The sequence below is a fragment of the Schistocerca piceifrons genome, chromosome 2, assembly GCF_021461385.2.
Source record: "Schistocerca piceifrons isolate TAMUIC-IGC-003096 chromosome 2, iqSchPice1.1, whole genome shotgun sequence".
NCBI lineage: Eukaryota > Metazoa > Arthropoda > Insecta > Orthoptera > Acrididae > Schistocerca > Schistocerca piceifrons.
Window position 1 is genome coordinate 288,084,267 of NC_060139.1, and position 6,848 is coordinate 288,091,114.

Here is a 6,848-nt window from a genome sequence, read left to right on the forward strand (position 1 = left end):
GTGCAGCGATACGTTCCAAACCCCTCCTGTCGTATTGTTCATTAACTCTCTGCGAGTTGGTAATATGGCAAGGGGGCTTTCCACTGGGTAACATTCAGGAAAGGATCCGTTTCCAGCACTTGCCTTACAACGAAGAGACATCTCCCGAAAGCCTTGGCCGAAATCATTAGATTGGATCTATTTTTAATTTATTTCTGAGTCAATTTCCGATCCGATGGATCGATAGATAAATCCAAATGAGCTGGAATACCAACACGCGAAACATAAACGCTTCGAAGTTTTCCATCGACCTAATTGTTAAGAGGCCGACTTGTTAGATTTATTCAACGATCCTGCCGCCGGTTTTAAGAGGCTTCTGCAGTGAATGCTGAGCTGACGAAATGTGTAGTGATATATTTGCTTACGATAGCTCAGAGAGTCGATTTTTTTTTATTTTTTTATTTTTTTATTTATTTTTTTTTTTTTTTTTGTGATATGTTACATTACAGCATCACCGGTCTATTGCGGTCTAACTGTGTTGGTGAGGCAGTAAATTTCCACAGGGCAGTGACTGCATCACTGCAATTCACTTTGGAGGTGTGGCAGTGGGACTTGTAGTCCCGTACCACCCTCTGACGGTGACAGTACTACATGAGTCAGGCAGAAAAATTTAGCCTAACATGGGCAGGTATGATTGGAAAGTATTGGACGTAGAATGGGGGCTAGTCCCGCCAAAGGATGCGTCCGTGGTGGACGTGCCAAACCTATCGTTAGCCATGGTCGGAATCCGTTTCCTCTAGGATGGTTAGGGGAACCGGATGTCGATGCCAGCGGCGTGGAAGTGTGGTCCCAACGTGGCGTAACCCATGGACAGTGTCCCGCAAGGCATCCACTTTCTCATAGAGCCGCCGCGCGTTGTTGCGTATGGTCGTCTTTAGGGGGACGATATCCGCTTCCTCGTGGAGAGTGACAATTCTCGTGAGTGGTGGGGCGTGCAGGCTCCACCTGAGCACCTTGTTCTGCAGGCGCTGCAACGTCCGCATCCTGGTGACACTAATCGTGGCCCATGCAGCAGATCCATACGTGAGGGCAGGCAGGATAACTGTTCGGTAAATGCGGAGCTTGGTATGCAGGTTAAGTTCCCTACTGCGAAAGAGCGGGTACAAAGCCCTGGTTAGCTTTTGCCCCTTGTTGGTGACATACTCCGCCTGACAGTGGAAGAGCAACTTGTGGTCCATCTGGACCCCGAGATAGGTGGTTGTCGGGGACCAGGGCACCTGCACACCTGCAATCAAGATATTGCGGCGGAGGACTGGGCGCCGTTTCGTGAAGTAAACTGCCGTAGTTTTGGCGGCATTGAGAGCTATTTTGTTTGTCCGGCACCAGGTGATAGTGGCGTCCACCTGTCGCTGGAGGCGGGCGACGACGGCGTCAGTAATGCGGCCAGTGGTGTATAGCGCTGTGTCGTCAGCGTATTGTGCAAGGTGGCACTCGGGGATGACCGGCATATCATTGACATAGATATTAAATAGCATGGGAGATAGCACCGATCCTTGCGGAGTGCCTGCCGACAACTGGCGAATGCCAGAACGCATTCCCCGTTGAGCCACTAGGAAAGTCCTACCACGGAGGAAGTCATCCACGATCTTGACATAAATATCCGGTATAGGGGTCTGTGTCAGCATCTTGTGTACGAGGTTGTCTTGCCAGATCTTATCGTAGGCGTTTTGCAAGTCCAGAAAAACGGCAGCTGTCGACTTGGCAGTGTTGAAGCCTTTGCTGATGTGTTCAGTGATCCGTAGGACCTGAAGTTCAGCAGAGAGGTGCGAAGTGAATCCAAACTGTTCAGGACGGATCGTCCCAGCTGCTGCAAGAGGTTGGGAAAGTCGGTGAAGGATCACAGATTCAAGGACCTTCGCCATAGTGTTTAGGAGGCTGATGGGCCTGTTGTTGGTGGGGACTGTAGGGTCTTTGAACCTCTTGGGGATCGCAATCAGCTTGGCTTGTTTCCACTGAGGGGGGAAAAGGCCAGATGTGAGACAACAGTTTAAAATCTTGGTGAACAAGATGAGTGGTGTGCGGGGAAGGTGGCAAATATGTTCATTTAAAATTCCATCCAATCCAGGGGCCGACCCAGGGGCCCGGCACGAGAGGACTGCGCACACCAAAAGCTTCCCAGCTATCCTGCGGTAAAAACTACCAAGACACCAACGCCGAAATAGTAGATATACAAACGCTGTTAGGCGGAGCAAAAACTATAACGATACGACACGGTAACGCACTCGTATAAGTAATAACACTTTCAGGGATCCAACCTGAAGCACATTTGAACGAGTCGATGTGTACACTACTGTAGTTAAAATAATTAATCCAATTTCCGTCTGCGAGCGAAAATATATGCGTTAGCCGGCCGTAACACGGTGTTACAAATGGCTCCTGCATAAACTTCCTACCAACACATTCACTACTTGGGTCTTGGACATATAAATGTGCTGAAGAGTCTCATTCATAAACTCACGATATGAGTTTCTTACATAGTTGTCAAAAACGTCGTCAACTATGTATATTAATTTCGAAGAAATTGTTAAGTTACTTCTTATATTGTTTTTCGAAATAAAGCTTGTGCTTTGAAATTAATGTCACATCTAATCCGATAGTAATGGATTGCTAAAGTGAAATCTGAATTAACGTTGTGGAGTTGTTGGATACTTGCTTAAAATCTTAATTACACATATAATGAGCTGCAATTGTCCTCTACTTATTATGGGACTGCCGCGAGTATTGAGTGTAATGGGCAGGGGCACTACGAATGTAGTGTGTGGACATTAAGTTGGGAATGTGGGCCTCACGGGGAGCGTGTAAGAGATAAATCCCTGTGCCCTCGGTGACTCAGATGGATAGAGCGTCTGCCATGTAAGCAGGAGATCCCGGGTTCGAGTCCCGGTCGGGGCAAACATTTTCAATTGTCCCCGTTGATATATATCAACGCCTGTCGACTGCGTAGGGTCTTGATTTAATTATCATTTCATTCTAGAGTGCTGCATGGTCACCGATGTATGTACGTAAATCGCGTCGGAGGCGGGGGGGCGGGGGGGGGGGGGGGGGGGGGGGCTGGGAAACAGTGAAGTCATGGTCGTAATGCGAAAATGGAGCGATTTATCTGACGTCCCTTGGCGTGATCATTGGCTTTCGACCAAAAGTGGAAGCATTTCTGAAACCGCTAAATCAGTAAACTGTTCACGTGCCACCGTGGTTAAGGTCACCGTTCATGACGAAACTATGCTATCCAGAACAGGCTCTGAGGCAACTGTGGTGCACCACTGGCCAAAAATAACAAGGGTAAACGACGGCTGGGAAGATGTGTACAGGTGAAAAGATGTACAATTGTTGAGCAACTGACCGCCCGCATAAACCAAGGGGCTACAAACATTGTCTCCTCATCAACCGCACAGTCGTTCTTGCATATGGGCCTCCGCATCAGGTGCCTTGTCGATGCAATCATGCTAATTGCTGCTCATTGCAGACAAAGGCTGGTATTTGCACGCCAGCACCGCAGCCCGACGTCCACTGAATGGTGACAGGTGGCCTTTTGAGATGAATCACGTTCCACGCTCACTCGGACAGATGGCTGTTGGCACGTGTGGCCCTGCAATAATCGTCGGAACGGTCCAGACCAAAGGAGGGAGTGTTGTTGTCTGGCGAATGTTTTCGTGGCATTCCTTGGGTGATGTCGTCGTTCTGGAACGCACAGTCGATCAATACAAATATGCATCTATCCTTGGGGACCATTTCCACCTCTACATGCTGTTTGTTTTTCCCTCGGAACTGTGGCATCTACCAGCAGGATAATGCAACGTATCAAACATGTCACACAGCTTGCAGTGAACGTCCATAGTTCGAAGAGCACCAAGCTGAGTTAACTGTACTTCCCTGGCCACCAGACTCTCCGCATTTAAACCCAATCAGTGAGGCCACCTCGATCGGACTCTTCGCACCGTGGTTCCTCAACCGGGAAAACTAGGCAGCTTGCCACGGCACTGAAGTCACCATGGTTCCGCAGCCCCGTCGGTGCTTTCTGGAACATCATTCACTCTCTTCCTGCACGTCCTCGCTACAAAAGGTGGTTATCCATGCTTTTGACAGGTGGTCGCATTTATGTACTCGACGGCATGCTACAGATTATGCTAACGGTTTCCCGAAGTCGTGGAACTGCTGCTATCAGTCCAAAACTATTGTGCAACCAACACTTTTGCAGTACTTTGCTACATCAAATTGTTGAGAGTTAGGCTAGTTATATGTCCTTCCCAATTTGAATACTTTCACGCATAGAGTACGTCGCAATTGGTTAATGGAATTACATTCATGCTCATAAATTAAGGATAATGCTGATGCGTGTTGAAACAACGCTCTGATGGGCGGTTTGCGGGTTTAAATCACCTCGGGGTATGACCATGCGGTGCATTTGACCTGCGGTCGTCGCACGGTGGCGCTGGCAGCAGTCCACATACGCAGAGGCGTGTTGGTGCATTTCAGAGTACGGTGCAGCGAGTAAGTGTGCAGACATTTTCAGACGTGCTAATGGTGACTGTGTGTTGAAAATGGCTCAAAAAACACATCTTGATGACGTTATGAGGAGTAGAACACTAGGGCGACTGGAGGCTGGTGAAACACAGCAGGTCGTAGCACGGGCCCTCCGTGTGCCACAAATTGTGATCTCAAGATTATGGCAACGATTACAGCAGACAGTAAACGTGTCCAGGCGCTACAGTACGGGACGTCCACAGTGTACAACACCACAAGAAGACGGATATCTCACCATCAGCGCCCGCAGACGACCACGGAATACTGCAGGTAGCCTTGCTCGGGGCCTTACCGCAGCCACTGGAACAGTTGTCTCCAGACACACAGTCCACAGACGACTGAACAGACACGGTTTATTCGCCCAGAGACCTGCAAGGTGCGTTCCACTGACCCCTGGTCACAGGAGAGCCCGTAAAGCCTGGTGTCAAGAACACAGTACACGGTCATTGGAACAGTAGTCCCAGGTTATGTCCACGGACGAGTCCAGGTATAGTCTGAACAGTGATTCTCGACGGGTTTTCATCTGGCATGAACAAGGAACCAGAAGCCAACCCTTTAATGTCCTTTAAAGGGACCTATATGGAGGTCGTTGTTTGATGGTGTGGGGTGGGATTAAGATTGGTGCACGTACACCCCTGCATGTCTTTGACAGAGGAACTGTAATAGGTCAGATGTATCGGGACGTCATTTTGCACCAGTCCGCCTTTTCAGGGGTGCAGTTGGTCCCACCTTCCTCCTGATGGATGATAGCGCACGGCCCCATCGAGCTGCCATCGTGGAGGAGTACCTTGAAACAGAAGATATCACTCGAATAGAGTGTCCTGCCTGTTCTCCAGACCTAAACCCCATCGAGCACGTCTGGGATGCTCTCGGTCGACGTATCGCTGCACGTCTTCAAATCCCTAGACACTTGAGGAGCTCCGACAGGCACTGGTGCAAGAATGGGATGCGATACCCCAGCAGCTGCTCGACCACCTGATCCAGAGTATGCCAACCCGGTTGTGCGGCCTGTGTGCGTGTGCATGGTGATTATATCCCATATTGATGTGGGGGTATATGCGCAGAAAACAGTGGCGTTCTGTAGCTCATGTGTTTCGGGACGGTTTTCTCAACTTATCACCAATACTGTGGACTTACAAATCTGTGTCGTGTGTGTTCCCTATGTGCCTATGCTATTGGCGCCAGTTTTGTGTAGTGCCAAGTTGTGTGGCACCACATTCTCCAATCGTCCTGAATTTACGAGCATAAGTGTAGTTCATGTCATTCTGTTTAGTTTTCACTGTTTTGCAAGTAACTGAAATCAATCGGCTCTTTTTCATAGTTACTAAATAACGCAGATCACTATGTTAAGTTTTACTCCACAAAACTCGATATAAATTACTTCCGTGACCTCGTGTGCAAATCGATCTCCCACGAACATAATCGCTACTCGCGTATTATAATTAGATAACTTTGGCACGCAAGGATATACGCCGACTAGGATATCAGACCATTCGACTGACAAGTATAATTACAAGCATTCAGCTGCAGATACCCGCCAGTCCTAAGAACATTGCTGCTGCCGTATCAGGCATGAATAACGGCCTTTGGATGCAACCGTTGTTGGATAGCACGATGGGCTCGAAACCCAGGTCTTAAACTAAGCCCCAATAAGTTACAGGTCCTTCTCATATCACACCGAAATTTGGTCAGCGGATATTTTCGTGAAAGTTCTTCCAGTACGCCTTGACGTTATCCAGTTACCCTACTCAAACACACTAAAATATCTCTGCATAAACTTGGACGAGCCTCTAAATTGGGAAGAACAGTCAGTCACGGCTTGTAGGAAAGCTCGCTTGTTCACATGTAATCCAAAAATTCTGAAAAATATTTCTACCTGAAACTAAAGAAAAAGCGATCCATGCTTCAGTTCAGCCCAGAGTTTATTATTGTAATGTAGTTCAACACGACACCAATGGTGAAGACTCCTGACAACTGGAGCTGTCATGTCAGGCTTTCCAGGGTTCGTTCATGAACACCATCCCCCACAAAATCTATTTCGTCACTGTGAATCAAAGGTAGCGCTTATTTTCAGTATATGTTTGCAAACCTGGGTATGATTCATAAAAGATCAGTTACGAAAAATTTGAACCGTAGGAACAAACCTGATACAGGTAGCCGTGCAGCCAGGCACAAACCTGATACAGGTAACTGTACCATACGTGCAGCCACAGAGGGGTACCTGTTGAGAGGTCAGACAAACGTGTGGTTCCTGAAGAGGGGCAGCAGCTATTTTGGTAGTTGCAGGG

General features: G+C 48.3%; 1 non-coding gene across 1 annotated transcript; it reads left to right on the plus strand.

The window, feature by feature from the left end:
* The first annotated feature begins 2,856 nt into the window (after positions 1–2,856).
* Trnat-ugu lies at positions 2,857–2,931 on the plus strand. Its single transcript has one exon. It is a non-coding gene; the product is annotated as a tRNA-Thr (tRNA).
* The last annotated feature ends 3,917 nt before the right edge of the window (positions 2,932–6,848 follow it).